This window comes from Chiloscyllium punctatum, chromosome 6 (assembly GCF_047496795.1).
Source record: "Chiloscyllium punctatum isolate Juve2018m chromosome 6, sChiPun1.3, whole genome shotgun sequence".
Classification (NCBI taxonomy): Eukaryota; Metazoa; Chordata; class Chondrichthyes; order Orectolobiformes; family Hemiscylliidae; genus Chiloscyllium; species Chiloscyllium punctatum.
Window position 1 is genome coordinate 25,367,388 of NC_092744.1, and position 19,866 is coordinate 25,387,253.

Genomic DNA, 19,866 nt, shown 5'->3' on the forward strand with positions numbered 1-19,866 from the left:
TGACCTCTTTATAGTCACAACATGATGATACTATGGCTTGAAAAGCTTATTTTGGAATTTGTTTAAGGAAAAAATGTTGAGACGAAGGTGCCGAACAGTCTGCTGAAAACAAGTTAAGTAAATCGATTGCGAGGCCTTGGGTTTTTTTTAAATGTTGGAACATTAGAAGCAAATGATCGGGTGTGAATCAAAACTTTTAGTTTTAACTTTCTGTTGCTGCTGGGATCTTTAAGTTGGACATGGAAGCTCTTTTTCACCTCTCTGGTACAGTTAAAAGATGGGGTTCTCTTCATCCTGCTGGATTTAAATGTAAGACATTCTTTTTTACTAAATTTGTCTTTGTGGTGTGTGTGTTTGTGAGGAGTTACATATTGGATCAGTTAATTGGGAGTAGGTAATATATACATTTTATATATTGTTAAGAATTTTGATAAAACTGCAGTTAAGACAATTTTAAAAATTCTTTTAGTTTGTCTGTATTTTAACTGTGCCATAATACACTGTGTTTTGCTTCACATTTTTGTTTGCACAATTGAATTAAATTTGGAATGCAAAACCTTACATTTACCTTTAAAATAGAATAAGTGAGGGTTTAAACTATCTTTATATATTTTGAGGGGAGGGGGTTTGTTCTGGTCCACAATTGTTTTCCGCTGATAATTCTCAGGAATAATTTACTTGAATTCCACTTAACCTTGCCTGGATAAATGTGCCATTTCTTTTGTCAAATAGTGCCTTTTCCAGAAACCATATTGAATCGCCACAGTTTAATTGAGAGCAGCAGCTGCCTATCCTCAGAATCATTGCAAACCATTCCATATGTAACAGTGAAGAATATTTCAATTATTCCAGAGCAGTTGTTGAATGATGAAATCAGACTCAATACTACAGAGTAAGATTTAATGTAACAAAGGGGGTTCATTAACTTGCAATACACTATACTTAATATATTTTATTTATTTGCCTTGCCCCAAATTACAAACAGTGGTGTTACTCTCTAATGTGAATCATTTCCTAGAAACAGGAATTCAATTGGGATGAGAGCTACAAGAGTAAAAATACAAGATGTGCAGGTTAGATGGATTGGCCATCGTACTAGATTGCCCATCATGTCCAGGGATATGTAGGATTGGTCAATAAGCTGTGGGAAATGCAAGGTTACAAGGATAGGGTAGGAGTGTGCATCTGGATGGGATGCTCTTTGGAGAGGAAGTGTGGACTCAATGGGTGGAATTGCCTGCTTTCACACTGTATGAAATCTATGATTCTATGATGCCAAGAGCAGTTCAGACGCTAGGAATTCTGCAGCGAGGCTGGGAATTCTGTACTTCCCTGACTCCCCAAACCCTGTCCACCATCTACAGGCACAAGTCAGGCATATGATAAAATACTCTTTACTTGCCTGAATGAGTGCAACTTCAAAGCATTCAGGAATCTAGAACATGTCCTAGACAAAGTAGCCCAGTTTATGGGCAAATGATACATCACCATCAAAATTCACCACCTTCACCAGTACCACTGGCAGCAGTGTTTACCAACTGCACTGTGCACTGTTCCAGCTGACATAGGCTCCTTTGTCAGAACCTTTCAAACTCTTGGTCCTTTCCACTCAGAAGGACAAGGACACTAGGTACATGGGAAAATCATCTTAAACAATTCCCTCTTCAAGCCCCACAGCATCCTGATGTGGAATTATATCACCATTCCTTCTACATTCCTGGTTCAAAATCCTGCAATTCCTTCCTAACAACACTGTGGATGCACCTATTCCCTGAGTACTTCACAGGTTCACAAAGGCAGCTCACCCTTACCTTGTCCATAGCAATTATAAGAAGGCAATAAACGCTGGCCTCGTCACATGTATACCCTACATGTTGATGTCATGCTTGGAGTTGTGCATATGTGTGTCTCTGGATTAACACACATGCGTATTTTCCACAGTTCTGAATATCAGCAAATCCTTCTGGTTATGTTTGCTGACACCAGTGCAAGAGCTTTATATGCTGCTTTAAATCATACGAGCACTTTAAATGCTTTTGAGGAATACAGACTGTAAGACCAGTGATTGATGTTGGAATACAAGAATGGGGAGTCAGGACCTGGGGTATGGTGATATGGATTCTTCCCTGCCCCATTCATTCCTGCTCCCGAACTCTCTCCTCCCATTATTCCCTCCTCTGCCGCTGAAACCTATTTCAAAGGCGTGTGCACTTCAGTGCAGCACTTGTACGTGTCACATATACGTTCTAAGTGATGATGCATTGCCTGGAATAAGGTGCATGTGCATTTCTAGACTAACAGACATAGTGGCTCAATGGTTAGCACTGCTGCCTCACAACACCAGGAACCTGGGTTTGAATCCAGCTGTACCTCATCTCTGACTAAAATGGGTGATGCCTTACATTTAAACTATGACCCCAAGTTCTTGATTGTCCTCCAATCCTTTCCACATCCATCCAGTCAAGTCCCCTCTGGATCTTTTATGTTTAAGTTTATTTACTTCTGATTCTTTTAAACTCTGGGAGTAAAGGCCTAGCATGTCTAGCCCTTTTTTTCCTGTCATCATTCCAGAAAGTAATGTAGTGAACCATTTCTGAATTGCTTCTAATTCATTCACCATCCTTTTATAAGTATGGAGAGCAGTACTATAGACATTAATGAATTAGTTAGGCACAAATATCAGAAAAACTCAACTTCCACTGAGAACTCTCTATATCTAAATCATTTAACCCGTAATTTCAGTCTGCTGCCATGATTTGGCCATGCCATTGTGGTTTCATCCATTGTTCAGCTTGTACACTAGAGAAATACCTCAGGTCCAAGCAACTCAATTCAAAACAAGATACTGAACTTGGGATATATTTTAGCACTGGTGGCAATTCATAGAGGTTTCATTAAGCTGATTCCCAGGATGAAGGAACTTCGAAATAGGCAAAGATCGAGCAGGTTGGGCTGATACTCATTAGAATTTAAAGAGTGACAACTGAAATTATTGAAATATGTAAGATTCTACGCAGTGAGATTTCAAAAGGAGTCTTTATCTCGGGGTAATCCAGAATTGGGGGCGCATACAACGGGGTCACCTATTTTAAATGGAGTTGAGACCATTTATAACTCAGGCAATCATCAGTCTTTAGGCAGTCTTTAGAATTCACAAACAATAATTATTGAAAATTTTCTAAGTTGAGTTAAAGAGATTTGTGATTGACTAGGGATTGAACATTTAAGCAGCACAGAAAGGAAAAGAAAGTAGATCAGTTGTCAGATCTATGCAAAATATATCAAAAGACTGAGATACAATTTGCTTTTCCTGCAGGTGTCACCATTCAATGTTTCTCTTCATGCTTGAAAAGAATTGCGAGATATTAAGAGCAAAGAGACATGTTGATGTTTATGATCAATACAAAACTCTTCCCAAGTCGCTCAGGAAGGTAAGGACAGAGGGACAGAAGGAGGTTATTCAGTCCGTCCAACTTGTTCTGCTATTCCAGATCATGACTTACTATTGACTTCACTGCCTTTTTCCAATGCTGTTCACATATCCTTTGGTGTTATCAACATCTATCACCTACTGATCTTGGTCTTGAACGTGCTCAAATGAACAAGGTACACCACCTTTCTGATATGACAGAAATTGATGATTTTTTGGACCATTTTCCCTTCAACTTCATATTCTAAAGCTTGGGGTTTGAATTTAACATTGCCAGGCATAAGTCAGTTCCAATTCTAGATTTTTAAAAATATTTTTTCAAGCCTAACTAGCTTCAAAATCACCTAGAAAACAAATTTCAATTCACAGGTTTCACAATTTTCAGTGTGTTTATGAAAACAATTCTAAAAGAATGCTACACGCTGTAGGCACTGAATTAGTTCTGCCTACATTGCAACAACAGTTCATGACATCTCACAAATAAGACATTGGTCTCTTGTTCTATTCTGATCACAGAAGTTCTTCCTTAATCTTCGGTTTTGTTAAGTCTCACTGGTGTACTGAGATAGAAATGAAGCCTTGCTATTTTCAGGTCATCATGAGAGTTATACATTTGATCAAAGTACACAAAATTCACAAACTTACTTTCTTTTAAGACCCAAGTCAACATAAAGCAGAGATTAGCTTCTGTACTTAATAATAACTGTTATTTATTGGAAATAAATAGATTCTAGCTACAGGTAAACATGGATGAACTGTCAACATATAATTCTACTGCTGAAAACCTAACCCCTGATAAAACCCCTGTTACACACAGTTAAACAGATACAATAATGAAATACATGGTATTATGGGTTTGCTGAGATGATTCTTTTGTCTTGTCAGGACTTGTTGCTCCTCCTTCTGTCTTTTCTAAGAGATATTACTTGCTTAATGGAGGGTCAAAGTGGCTGGCTCACAAATCATGATATTTCTGATGTAGGTTAAAATCAATTATTTTCAGGAATTGGCCTGGTGGCTCAATGGTTATTACTGATGCTTCACAGCACCCAAGGACATGCAAATGATGTTAATCTCAGGTAGCTCTGTGGAATTTGTGCTTTCTTCCTGTGTTTGCATGGGTGTTTGCTCAGTGCCCTAATTTCCTCTCACCGTCCAAAGATGTTCAGGGTAAGTGAAGTGGCCATGGGTTTGGGTCTGGATGGGATGCTTTTCAGAGGATTGGTGTGTATTCAATGGGCTGGATGGCCTGCTTCCACATTGGAGGGAGTCTACATTGGTGCGGTAAAGTTTTAGAAGTATTTAAATGTGGATATGCAATTTGAAGATATACACAGCTGTGAACGAAGTGCCAAAAATGGGATATTATAATTGGATGCTCGATTTTGGGTGGCACGATGGCTCAATGGTAAGCAATGCTTGTTTAACAGCACTAGGAATCCAGGTTTGATTCCAGCTTTAGGTGACTTTCCTTGGTGGATAGGATGTGCTAAATTGCCTATTGTGTCCAGGGACATGTAGGCCAGAGTGATAGGGTGGGAAGCTGGTTGGGTGGGATTGTCTTCGGAGGGTGTGTGCAGACTCAACAGGCCAAATGGCTTCTTTGTGTACTGTAGGGATTCTAAGATTGTCTAAAATTGATATGGAAAATAAATTGGCTTTCTTCAGGTTTCAGGTGACTTTCACAGAAGGGCAGCACCTTACTGTTTGTAGTTCTGATGACTTCTCATTCTCTTTCGCATCCACAAACTGTTACCTACCTGGGAGTCAATCACATAGTTGCTGACAAACAAAAGGTCTTTGTCATTGACAACTGGTTATCACTCCAAAGATTATTCAGCAACTTATTGCTCACTGAATCTCACTTTGTACACATCCCCTGGTGTCAGCTTGTCTGCAACTAACTTTCCCCACTGATTAAACAAGTGTAAACAGCACTTACAGTGAATGCTGGCAACTTGCTGCTAAAAAGCACAGAAAACCCTCCCACATACTAGTATTTTTCTTTAAACAGTCCTTTCCCATTTTAATTCAGAAAAGTGCAGATAAGTTTAATATCAAGACTGCTTATTATGTATCACTGCATTTTAACATTTGCTTGTTCAAACCTTGTTCATGGTCAGTGGCTTCCCTAAGCATTGATTGGCTTGTCAACACATAAATGGAACCTGACCAAATTCTCAGATTTTCCAAGCCTTATATACCATTTACCAGGTGGCTTCCAAAATCTGATAGTGATAACCTATTTCCTGACTGACTTACAAAGGTGTCAGTCAGTTTTGATAATATCCTTTGATGCCAGCTTAGGAAAGTTATAGCCCTCTCCCGGGATAGCTATGATCCACAATGAATAACTCTTTCTTATGATGTCTCTTTGATGTACCTATGCATTTTGGACAGTTCACAAGACATTTTTCAGTTAAATTAAATATTTGGTAATGTTTGACTTCACAACAACTGCTCATGATTGGAACAATGAGTTGTTATTTGTTTGTTCTCTGCAGATCTCGGGGTCAAACTACAAGCATCAAACCATATTGCTATACTGAGCTACAACACAAGTCCAAACTTATGTATAAATGCATATTGCATTTTTAAAATTATGAATCCTTCTCAAATTCCCTAAGTTATAAGTTAAGCCAATTACATACAGAATTATGTGACTTCAAACTAAACTTCAATTTCAAAGCATCTTCATATTTGATTTGCTGTCAATAGAACCATACAAAGATTTCTTCCCAAAGGAACTTGTGTTAACCTGTATTGTATGATACATCTTACCTAACAACATATAGCTGTAGACAAAGCAAAGATATGACATCAGTTTCCTGAATTAACCACACTTAAACAAAATATGGTATTAATACTTAGCTCAATTTATCTTTGCACACAATTAAACTACAACTAATTGAACTAGGTCCTATCCTTAAATGCCTTACTTAGTTATGAATGATGCATCCATTTCACAGAGGCATTACATCTAAGTGGAGGGAATCTTTGCTTCGACCTCTTTAAATTTCTCTTTAAATTTCGACCTAGGTTATCCATTCATTTTAGCTAGCTCTATCATTATTAAATTTGCAAGTCCTCTATGATTATATTCTCAAACCGATTCCTCACCTCACACATAGTCACAGCCTCCAATCATTGACCAAGGACTAAGTACGATAACACTATCTTAAGAGGTGTGACTGCCCCTTGGAACAAAGTGTCCAAGTAATTTTCCCACTCACTAATGTATCACAGTGTCTGCCACTCAACCTTCAGTTGAAACACTGAGTCAAAGTTCCTTCAGACACAAATACTGAATAGAAACTGGCATCCCTCAGATAATACAGGTGTTTCCAGTTCCATGATCTGCAGGCAATGGACAATAGACAATAAGTGCAGGAGTAAGCCATTCGGCCCTTCAAGCCAGGACTACCATTCATTATGATCATGGCTGATCATCCGCAATCAGTATCCTGTTCCTGCTTTATCCCCACAACCCTTGATTCCACTATCTTTAAGAGCTCTATCAACCTCTTTCTTGAAAGTATCCAGAGATTTAGCTTTCACTGCCTTTGGGGGGGAGAGCATTCCATATATCCAACACTCTCCTCATCTCTGCTCTAAATGGCCTACCCCTTATTTTTAACTGTGTCCTCTGGCTCTGGACTCACCCAGCAGCAGAAACATGCTTCCTACCTCCAGAGAGTCCAACCCTTTAATAATCTTATACTTCTCAATAAGATTCCCTCTCATCCTTCTAAACTTTAATGTATACAAGCCCAGCCACTCCAATCTTTCAACATATAATAGTCCCATCATTCCAGGAATTGACTTCGTGAATCTACGCTGTACTCCCTCAATAGACAGAATGTCCTTCCTCAAATTTGAAGACCAAAACTATACACAATATTCCAGGTGCAGTCTCACCAGGGTCCTGTACAGCTGCAAAAGGTCCTCTTTGCTCCTATACTCAATTCCTCTTGTTATGAAGGCCAGCATGCCATTAGATTTCTTCACTGCCTGCTGTACCTGCATGCTTGCTTTCATTGACTGATGTACAAGAACATCTCGATCTCATTGTACTTCCCCTTTACCTAACTTGACTCCATTTAGATAGTAATCTGCCTTCCTATTCTTGCCACCAAAGTGGATAGCCACACATTTATTCACATTAAACTGCATCTGTCATGCATCTATCCACTCATCTGTATTCTCCTAACATCCTTCTCACATTTCACCCTGCCACCCAGCTTTGTGTCATCAGCAAATTTGCTAATATTACTTTTAATACCTTCATCTATATCATTAATGTATGTTGTAAACAACGGCGGTCCCAGCACCAAACCTAGTGGTATGCTTTCTGAAAGTCCAGGTACACTACATTCACTGGCTCTCCCTTGTCCCCCTTCATTGTTACATACTCAAAAAATTCCAGAAGATTAGTCAAGCACGATTTCCCCTTTGTAAATCCATGCTGACTCTGACCTATCCTGTTACTGCTATCCAAATGAGTCGTAATTTCATTTTTTTATAATTGATTCCAGCATCTTTCCCACCACTAACGTCAGCCTAACCGGTGTATAATTCCCTGTTTTGACTCTCCCTCCTTTCTTAAAAAGTGGGACAACATTAGCCACCCTCCAATCCACAGGAACTGATCTTGAATCTACAGAACATTGGAAAATGATTACCAATGTGTCCACGATTTCTAGAGCCACCTCCTTAAAAACTTGAATTAGGCCAATTACTTTAATTAGTTCTTGGCCTCTCGAAGTTTCACAGATCACTGCACAGGATAAATCTTTTCTGTGTCACTGGTTTAAATTAAGCAGGAGGGTTTACCCCACGTCATAACATTTCGTTATTGAACTAAACGTGTAATGTTACTGTTATGACACATTGCAGACTGTTGGCAGGTAGCTAAATGAATGAAGTATTGAATGAAATATGATCATTCATACTGAGTATTCAAAGTCTAATTCAGCTCTATGCTGTTCAGCAGTCTACCAATCTTCTCTTGCAAATATGTGAACTGTTGGCTTTAAAACAGTTAACAACCTTGAATTCTATCTGTTTAAGGACTGATTCTCATTACTTATTTATTTTTGGAAGAAATGTGTATCAAAAACATATAAGAGCTTTATTTATTAATGACATTTTTGAACAAAACAAGTTTTAGCAACATTTAAATTGCAGATCATGAAGATGCAGTACAATGATCTCTACGGAATGACACTGAATGAATAACAAACATGTAATAAAAATAAAAGTTGTAGACCTGCATTTCCATCAAAGAACGGGGAGGTAACAAATTAAAGTGCAGCATACAGAGTCTGTTCAGTGAAGGGTTACTGTTTCAAAAAATCAGTAAAGTTATGATGCATACAGCTAAATTGTTTGCATGAGGAGAGGTCGTGGTAAGAGAAAGATATAAACCTGCCAACTGTAGTTCGCATTTACATTCATGTAGGAATATAGCAATATAAATGTAGAGAAATCTCGATTCTCCGAATATTGGATTACCCGAAGGAGATCTCCAGGTCTCGATAGAAGCATAATGTCAAAGAGCTGTTTAAACCCTGATGGCATCTTTTGTTTCCAGTTCCAGTGATTAAAAACGATCTCTGCCGAGAATAGTCCTAGACATCAATGGGAGTACAGGTACGGTCTCCAAATGACTACCTCCCGTCCTCTCGCCCTCTCACCATACTCTCCCTGGAATTCTACATAGGGTTGAACCCTAAACCCCCCTTCCCCAGATATTCTCTCTAACATTGTCCTGTACAGGGTAGAGATGGAACCTGTCAAAAGGTTGCAGTAAAAAGTTGTGTGTGTGGCCGTCTGTGTGTGTGTGCGCGCTGTTTGGAGACTTACCCCACAAAGACAGCAGCAGTCTGACTGTTGGTGTCCAGTCCAGCTGCCCCGGGGTGGGGGGTAAGGGGACTGACAGCGGAAGGGGTGCACGGGGAGTGGGGGTACGCAGGGGAGCGGGGACACTGGGGTGGGGGTCAGACAGTGGGTTGAGGGGGGCGGACGGGAGGCGGTGTTGGGGGCAGGCGGGGGCCGGACATTTTGGGGGGAGCGGTGTTGGACGGGGTTGGGGCCAGGCGGGGGGGGGGTGTTGGACAGTTTGGGGGTGCGGCGGGGGTTCAGGATTGGACAGGGTTGGGGGGTGAGTGGTGGTGGATGGAGTTGGGGGCGTGGCCAGGATTCGATTTTGGACAGGGTTGGGGATCAAGCAGGGGGCAGTGTTGGACGGGTTTGGGGTGTCGGCGGGGGTGGTGGATGGGGTTGGGGCTGCGCGCTTGCGCAGTGTGCTGCTGCTTTGTCTCCTGGATGAGGAGCACACCTTACAGAAAACTGAGAGCCCCAGAGGAAAGGCATTGAATTGATTAACCGAGTAATCAATTATCCGAATGAAATAGTGCCCGCCAATCTCGTTCAGATAATCGACGTTCCTCTGTAGATACTTTTTTCATTCACTCAACCAATCTCGCAATATTAAATTCAGATGTAAGAATTCTTTTTAAGTGCGTGTTTCAATGATGCCAAATGCATTGCATATAAATTAAATAAATAAAGTTTGTTCAAATTTTGGGATTGGTATTAATTTGTCTATAGTTTTTTTATCTACCATTTCGATGTGTTATAACAGATTGAAAATGATGCTGGAGATAGTAGTGGGGAGCAAAGAAACGGCTGAGGAAGTGAGCCATCACTTTGTGTCAGTCTTTACGGTGGAAGACACGAGTAATATCCGAAAAATTCAAGAGAGTGGGGGAGCAGAGTTGAGTATGGTGGCCATCACAAAGGAGAAGTTGCGAGAAAAAAACTGGATGGCCTGAAGGTGGATAAATCACTTCGACCAGATGCACTACACCCCAAAGTTCGAAGGGAGATAACTGAAGAGATAGTGCAGGTGTTAGTGGTAATTTTTCAGGAATCACTAGAATCAGGGAAGGTGCCAGATGACTGGTAATCGGTAATGTGACACTCCTGTTCAAAAAAGGTCTAATGCAAAAGATGGAAAATTACAGACCAATTGGCCTAACATTGGTCATGGGTAAGATCCTGAAATCCATTGTGAAGGATGAGATTTCTGAATACTCAGAAGCATATGGTAAAATAGGGCAAAATCAGGTTGGGTTCACCAAGGGGAGGTCATGCCTGACAAATCTGCTAGAATTCTTTGAGGAAGTAATGAAAAAGTTAGATGAAGGAGAGCCAATGGGTGTTACCTACCTGGATTACAAGAAGGCATTTGACAAGTTGCCAGAGAGGAGGTGACTGAGGAAGATAAGGGCCCATGGTGTTTGAGGCAAGGTGCACGAATTGACAGAAACTTGTCTGGTAGAAAGTGGAGAGTGGGGATAAAAGGATCTTTGTCAGGATGGCAGCCAGTGACAAGTATTGTTCCGCAAGGGTCAGTGTTGAGATCATAACTTTTCACTTCATACATTAATGATCTAGATGAAGGAACTGAGAGCATTCTGGCTAAGTTTGCAGATGATACAAAGATATTTAGAGGATAGGTTGGGAGTGTTGCTGAAATAAAGAGACCTTGGAGTGCAAGTTCAGAGTTCCTTGAAAGTAGAGTCACAAGTAGAGAGGATAGTGAAGGAGGCATTTAGTATGCTTTCCTTTATTGGTCAGAGCATTGTGTGCAGGAGTTGGGAGGTCACGTTGCAGTTGTACAGGACATTGGTTCGACCACATTTGGAATATTGAAAAAATTTACAAAGATGTTGCCAGGACTGGAGGATTTGAGCCTTAGAGAGCGGCTGAATAAACTGGGGCTGTTTTCCCTAGAATGTCAGAGTCTGAGGGGTGACCTTATAGAGGTTTATAAAAACATAAGGGGCATGGATAAGATAAATAGACAAGATACATTCCCTGGGGTGGGGGAGTCCAGAACTAGAGGGCATAAGTTTAAGGCAAGATTGGAGAGATATAAAAGGGATGAAGGGGCAAATTTTTCACACAAAGGATGGTGTGTGTATGGAATGAGCTGCCAGAGGAAGTGATGGAGGCTGGTACAATTTCAGCATTTAAAAGGCATCTGGAATGTATATATAAATAGGAAGGGTTCAGAGTGATATGGGCCAAGCGCTTGCAAATGGGACTACATTAGGATAGGACATTTGTTCAGCATGGACAAATTGGACAAAAGGGTCTGTTTCTGTGCTGTACATCTCTGTTACTCTATGACTAATTGCTATGTGTTATCGATTCCTCTGAAACCTACTTAACACTTTAGATTAAAAAATGCTTTTTTTATTTGAAAATGGGAATAACCTGAAGGAAGACGCGTGGCAAGTGGAATTTTCTGTCGATTAAAAAAAAAACTTAACTTCTATTTCTCATTGCTGAGAACATTATCGTTTTGTGTCTTTTCCATCAGCTTTAATATGTGTCATATAATGGTGCAGAATTTGTTCATGGAGTTACTCTTCATATTTCTTTTGTCTCTTCTGAACACTGAACAGAGGATACTTGGAACATTTATACTTATATTGACTATGTGGTGGTTCTTTGCATTTTGTTAAATGCTCAGAAGATATTTTTGCATTCTTTTCTCCAAAGAAAATGCAGTTTAAACTCCATAGACCAAAAATTACCAAATGGCTGATCTGATACTGAATTCGTTTGGTGTTCATCATAATAATACAGATATCAGAGTAAAATCACTGTTATAATTTCTGAGGGTGTCAAGTAATGAGTCACTATCACTTGAACCACACTAGGTGTATGCTTCACTTGTAAGATACAGCATGAGTTAACATTCATATATGACATAATATTCATATTAATGAATGACTCCAAAATAATACAAAAATCTCTTGCTAATCTGCTAGTTGGACTATGAGGGAATTATTGTATTTTATTTTGCTTTCCATTTCAGATAAGGGATGAAATAGTGCAAAAGGGTTCAAACTGGCCGACCTTGCCTATGTATATTATCGCTTCCTGTGTAATGTTCCAGCTTGTTCTGTGAACTGCTGGAATGCAAATCTATACATGGAAAACATTGGAAACTTAAAATTAACATTACATTTAAAATAAAGGTATAATGAGAATGCATCTTCAAGGTAATTACCTGAGCTGAATCAAGTTGTAAATCTCAATCTCTTCAGAAACAGGGTAGAAAAGCATCTGGTAGAATATTGTGTCTTTCTGTTGTTTGGGGAATGAAGGTTATACATGGACAAGTGTCAACGGTTATATCAGTTGCTAATATCTGCTTTTCACCTTCCATCATTGTTTAACCTGGAAACTAGCTGATATTCAATCTTTATTTTAACTTATATTCACTGAACACTGAAGGATGCAATGCTCTCAATAAATCTCTGTGTCTGTAAGTCAATATGTATTTGTCTTGGCAATCAAGTGTCATATTGAGGACATATTGAGTGTCATATTCATGGTCATATTCAGGACAGCAATGTGGCTAACCCTTCTTAAAACCACAGCCTGCTGCAATTGCGGACCCAGGCTCCATGAACAATGCTCTTAAAATGACAAAAAAAAAAGACTTTGAATTGTGGCTGTATTATTCAATGACTTCAAATCTCTTCAATGCCAATCACGAACAGGAACATTTCTCATTCTCTGTGAGTAAAAATATTGTTTCTTTCAGACTGCAGAGAATCAGGGTTCAACCTAATATTGAGTGAGGGATGTGACAGTATCATCTCCAGTTGCTTGAAAGGATACAAATCCAACAACATTCAAAATGAATATCGTAGGAAATGCAGACAGGAAACAGTGTCTCAGTTTCACATTGAAGACACATACCATTGCATTATCTGGCACTATCACTGTGGTCGATGGAATGAGCAACTGAAGGCAACTGATGGAATGAGCAACAATATCCATAAGGCACTCCAGACCATTAGGAAGAACAGAACTTTACTTCAAAATAATCTGCAACCTCATTGCTCAGTACATCTGCAATCCTACTACAATCATAAAGGCAATTGGTCAATGCTGGTTTAATGACAATTACAGGAATAACATGCCAGGAACAACACTATGAATTATTGACCCACGGAAGCAACAAAACAAGATGACTGATTTCAAAAAGCAAAGGTAGCAAAGGATAAACAGGCCTAAGAAATTCCAAGTCGTCATCAGCTTTGATTTAAGCTGATTTAAGTACTGCCACAGCCAGTGGTGCTTAATGGTAGACAGTTGAAAAGAGGATAAGACTCCACAAATATTCCCATGCTCAATAATGGGAGACACCAGACCATAAGCGCAAAAGATTGAGCTGAAGCATTTGCGACAATTTTCAACCAGAAGCACTGACTAAATGATTCACCTTGGTTTCTTGCAGAGCTCCTCAGAGATGCCAGTCTTCAGGAATTTGATTCACTTCAGGTGATATTAAAAAAAACAATGGCTAGACACACTGGACACACAAACAGTTAAGGGCCTTAGAAAATACCAGCAACAATATTGAAAATGATTATTCTAGAACTTGCCAGACCCCTTGAAAAGATATTCCATTATGTTTACAATACTGACAAGTGGAAAATTGCCCAATGTTGTCTTGTGCAAAGATAAAGAAAGAGCAATCCAACTCACACAATTACCACCATCAGTCTTTTCTTGATCATCAGGAAAATGATGGAAAGCGTCATCAACAGTGCTGTCAAGGAGCATTTTCTTAGCAATAATCTGCTGACAGACATCCAATTTATGTCCCACCAGATTTAGACACTGACCTCACTACAGTTCTAACATCAAGGTCATATTTGACTGAATGTAGCATCAAGGAGTCATATTCAGTGGGACTCAAGAGGAAAATTGTCCATTGGTTAGAATCATGAAACACAGAGTCAGAGGAAGATTGTTTTATTTGTTGAGATCAGTTATCTCTGCAGGAATTCCTCAGGAATAGCCTGAGGAATTGGACCAATAGCCTTGGTCCAATCGTTTCAGCTGCTTAATTAATAACCTAATGCAGCCACAGGGAGAACATGCAAAATCCACACCAACAGTTATCCCAGGCTGGAAGCATACCCATGATCCTGACACTGTGAATCACCAGAGCAATCCATTGTGCAACTGCCATGCTCTTGGGCTTAGCTACATCACGTGGCTGACAGCATTTCAAGAAAGCCGCTCAGCACCACCTTCTTCAGGCTTACTGAGGTTTTACAATAAAGTTTGGTTCAGGTAGTGATATCCAGACTGAATTATGAATTTTAAAAAAGAAAATCAACATTGCCCAACACTATGAAGTCATTTTGGTTATCATACCATCTACCACCTTCAACATCTGCCCTCCTCACCACCAATGAGCGTCATATCAGTGTGGACCATCAACACAATGTACTAATTTACTAAAGCTCCTTCCACAGTGCATTGCAAACCCGTTACTTCTATCACCTAGAAGGACAAGGGCAACAGACACACTGGAGCACCATCACTTACAAAGTGCCCTTCAAGCCATTCATCATTCACACTCATCTTGTACCAATATTAGTTCACCACTGTCACTGGTTCAAAATGTTAGAACTCACTTACTAATGACAGTGTGAATGCCCTGACAGTACATAAACTGTTGCAGTTCAAAATAGGCAGTTCACAATCAGTATCTCCTTTGCATCCAATGATGGTCAACAAATGGTATCCTAGCTATGAATGATTTTTAGCCAAATTCATTTTTGGAAATGAGAGGTTGATTAATTTGACTTATTAACCCTGGGAGTGGATTTGAGCATGAATACTTATTCACAGTATTGTTTCTTGGCTATTCCATGGAGTTAAAACATATTAAACACTGATCAAAATTCATAAAATCACAGATATCATATCTGAAAAGCAAGAGGTCATTTGTTCCATACAACTAGAACAAAGAGGATATTGGACCAGGCAAGTCAGCCCTTTGAGCATGATCTGCCATGCATTACAATGATTTAACTCAATGTCTGTTCTTGTTTTTCTTTAAAATCCTATTGTCCCTTGATATCCAAAAGCTACCTCTAACTCTTTTCAGAAATCATAACATTTTTTAAAAATTTGATTTGATTTATTATTGTCACATGTAACTGAGTAAAGTAAAATGTTTTGTTTTGTAAGCTGTACGGGCAGATCATAACATACAAGGACATACAGATCATTAGGTGTTTAGACAGAGTGAGACATACAAAGTTACACTGCACAGGAGGTGCAAAAAAGCAAGATCAACATTAGATTTGAAATTAGAGACATCCATTCAGTAGGGAGAAACTGAGGACTGCACAGGGCGCCAACTTGCAGAACATTTCAGAGAACATCTCTGGGACACATGCATTAATCAACTCTACTGCCCTCTGGCTAAACACTTTAATTCCCCATCCCACTCCGCCAAGGACACGCATGTCTTGGGCCTCTTACACGACAAAATCTAACCAGCCAATGCCTGGAGGAAGGAGCCTCATCTTCTACCTTTAGACCCCCCCAAACACACAGGATCAATGTAGAATTCACCAGTTTCCTCATTTTGCCTCCCACAAAAATATCGGAGATCCAAACTCCAAACTTGCCACCACCCTCTTGAACTGTCCTACCCGTCCATCTCCATTCCCACCGATCTGCTCCCCCCTCCTTTCCGACCTATCACCATCACCTCTCACCTCCATCTGTCTATTGCATTCCCAGCTACCTTCCTCCCAGCCCCACACCTCCCCCCCACCCCTCCCCCCATTTATTTGTCAGCCTCCTTGGCTTGCTGCCTCTTTTCCAATGAAGAGCTTATGGTCAAAATGTTGACTCTCCTGCTCCTCGGATACTGTCTGACTGGCTGTGATTTTCCAGCACTACACAATTCGACTCAGATCAGTTCAGCAGTTTAATAAGGGCAGGGAATAACCTGTTGTTGAATCTGGTTGTACATATGCTCAAGCTTCTGTACCTTCTGTCTGATGGAAGAGGTTGGGCAGCTATTACTTGGGCAGGAAGGATTTTTGATGATTCTGGCAGCCTTTCCACGGCAATGAAAAATGTAGATGGAGTCCATTGATGATAGCTTAACTTTCTTGATAGTGTGGGTTGTGTACATAATTTTCTGTAGTTTCTTCCCATCCTGGGCAGAGTTGCCATATCAAGCTTTTATGCACCCAGGTAGAATGCTTTCTCTGGTGCAATTGTAAAAGCTGATGAGGGTCCTTATGGACATAGAGTCATAGAGTCATAAAGATGTACAGCATGGAAACAGACCCTTTGATCCAACTCGTCCATACCGACTAGATATCCCAACCCAATCTAGTCCCACCTGCCAGCAACCGGCCCATGTCCCTCCAAACCCTTCCTATCCATATACCCATCCAGATGCCTTTTAAATGTTGCAATTGTACCAGCCTCCACCACTTCCGCTGGCAGCTCATTCCATTCGCGTACCACCCTCTGTGTGAAAATGTTGCCCCTTAGGCCTCTTTCATATCTTCCCCCTTTCACCCTAAATCTATGCACTCTAGTTCTTGACACCCGACCCCAGGGAAAAGACTTTGCCTATTTATCCTATCCATGCCCCTCATAATTTTGTAAACCTCTAGATTCAGTACTTCGTTATACTTCAGTTTCACCATCTCTGGAATGAGTCTGGCAAACCTTTGCTGCATTCTCTCTAAAGCAAGAACAGCTTCTTCAGATAAGGAGGCCAAAACTGCACACAATATCCTTGGTGTAGTGTCAGCAAGTCCCTGTTTAACTGCAGCAGAAATCCCTGCTCCTGTGTTTGAATCTTCTGGCTATGAAGCCCAACATACCATTTGTCTTTTTTACGATCTCCTGCACCTGCATACTTACCTTGACAACTTGTTCACAGGACACACAAGTTGCATTGCGCGTTCCCGCTTTCAATTTCTAGCTGTTCATGTAATAATCTGCCAACAACTAAAATTCATAACTGCACATTTATCCACACCAGACTAAATAAGATCGTGGTAGTATATGGTTTCTGAGCTTAGCGTTCATCCACTCTGTCTGCTTTTGTCTTCATTTCTGTTCACTTTCTTTCTCTTTTCTCCTTTTTGACCTTAGTTTACTTGCCTTTTATTTTGAGCTCAATTACAGCAATGTTTAGAGCTCAATTACAGTAGGCCAAGTGTGAACCTGTGGCAGCCAGTGAGGCAGCGCAGTCTGGATTCATTGCGGACAGGGGGTAGGCCAGCAGAGACTAGAGTCGTTCGCCATCTCTTTAAGATAGCAGCTGAGTAGGCTCATCACCACTTCTTCTTCCATTTCTTCTCTCTCCATTTCTCACTTACTTTTTTCCCCATTTTTGTTTTTAGATTTTTAAAGTTTTTTTTTCCATTGACATTTTTCCGGAGTGAGGCAGCAGCAGCAGTATCGGGTTCTTTGAATTTGGCAGTTCGATAGATGTCCAGTGCCAGGCAACAGTGGGAAACCTGACATGGGATTCTCGATGAGTTCCTGATGCCCAATGCGCAGACCAAAGGTGAGGACAAGGCCTGGCACGGACAGTGTCTGGATCAGGATTTTGGCAGTCTGGCATATGACAATGGCTGATGGCCTAGATTGGGAGACATTGGTGGTCTGAGATCCCAGGATGTGCACAACGCAGCGGCAAAGGTTCCTTCGATATCTGTGGTGATGATGAGAGCAGGGGATCAAGCCAGCATGGAGAAAACATGCCAAAGTAGTGGAGATCAAGCCATTGTAGGAAGTGCGGTCACAGCATGACAAGACATTTAAGAGATACTGCAATGGCTAAATTTTTAGCTTTACTTCTTTATGTTGCAATTTAATACTGAGGAGGTCTGTAATGTTTAACTTTTAACTTTGTTCCTTATTTCTTTCTATCTTGATCTTAAGTTTTTGTATCTAGGTTGTTGTATGTGGCAACTTGGAAAACTTTTCACTGTATTCCTCTACTTTGTACTTGTGTATACATGACAATTAAGTTGAATTCTAAATCTAAGTCGAAATTATATTGCATTTGCCATGCACTTGCCTACTCACTGCGCTTGTCCAAATTGCACTGCTTCCTCCTTACAATTTCATATCATCTGCATATTTAGGAATATTACATTTAGTTCATCGATCAAATCATTGTGATATATGGTGAATAGCTGGAATCCTAGCTCTGATCCTTGCAGTACCACATTAGTTACTTCCTGCCATGGAGTAAACAGTGTTTATTCCTAATCCTTGCTTCATGTTTGCTAACCAGCTTTGTATCCATCTCAATACATTATCCCGAATCACATATGTTTTAATTTTAATCTGGTGTGCAACTTTGTCTAAAACCTTCTGAAAGTTCAAAGAAACCAGATTCACTGATTCCCTGTCATCAACTAATTATCCTTGAAGATTTGCAGTAGATTTGCAAAGCATGATTTCCCTTTCATACATGCATATTGACTCTATTTGATCCTGCCACTCAACTAGAGTCAGTCTGAACAGTCCTAACTTCCCCAGTTTCTTGCTGTCTTCTTAAATAGTGAGATAACATTAGCTACCCTTCAATCGATAGGAATTGTTCCTGAGTATATTGAATCTTGAAAGATGACCATTTATGATCCAATATTTCTAGTGCCTCCTTCTTCATTACTCTGTGTTGTAGATTAAGTGAGCCTGTGGATTTATTGGCCAATAATCCCACCTATTTCCCCAACACCATTTTGCTAAGGAACTTCAGTTCCTCCCTTTCACCAAATCTTGTGTTCTATAACATTTCTGGCATGTTATTTATGTTCATTTTTCTGAACACAGGAACAAAATATGCATCGAGTTATTTAGCCATTTATTTGTTGCCCATTGTAAATTTGCCTCTTCCTGACTATAAGGGACCTAGATTTGCCTTCATATTTCTTTTTCTTTGTATACATATAGAAACTTTAATCGTCAGTTTTTATGGTCCTTACAAGTTTACACTCGTATTCCAATTTCCATTTTTTAATCAACCCCCTTGTCCACTTTTGCTGAACTCTACCACATTATGTCACCAATTGGAAAACTTTCTTGGATCTAATAATACTTTTACTTTCTCCTGTAGGCTATTATTTTGCCACCTTTCCCATTTACTTTTGCTCAAGATATGAATGAACAATTGTTACAGCTCTTTGAATGTTTGCTTTTGCCTTTCTATCCTAATCTATTGAAGTACCTTTCCCCAATCTATGATGACAAACTCACACTTTATATAATCCTTGGTTCCTCTATTTAGATTCAGGACCCTAGTTTCAGAATCAGAATAGGGTCCTAACGATCTAATTTCTCTTCATGCAGCAGTCACGCCATCCCTGCTAAATCATCATCATTCTCCTTCCATAGCCAGAACATCCTTCTTCACATCAATACAACCAGTGAAATCCAAGTCTGAACAATATAATTACTGACACAATATAAATCAAAAGAAGTTGCACCACAAATGGGCGCAGCAGACAGCTCTCACCATGATTCAAAACTGATTAACTAACTGCTGTTTTGAAGTG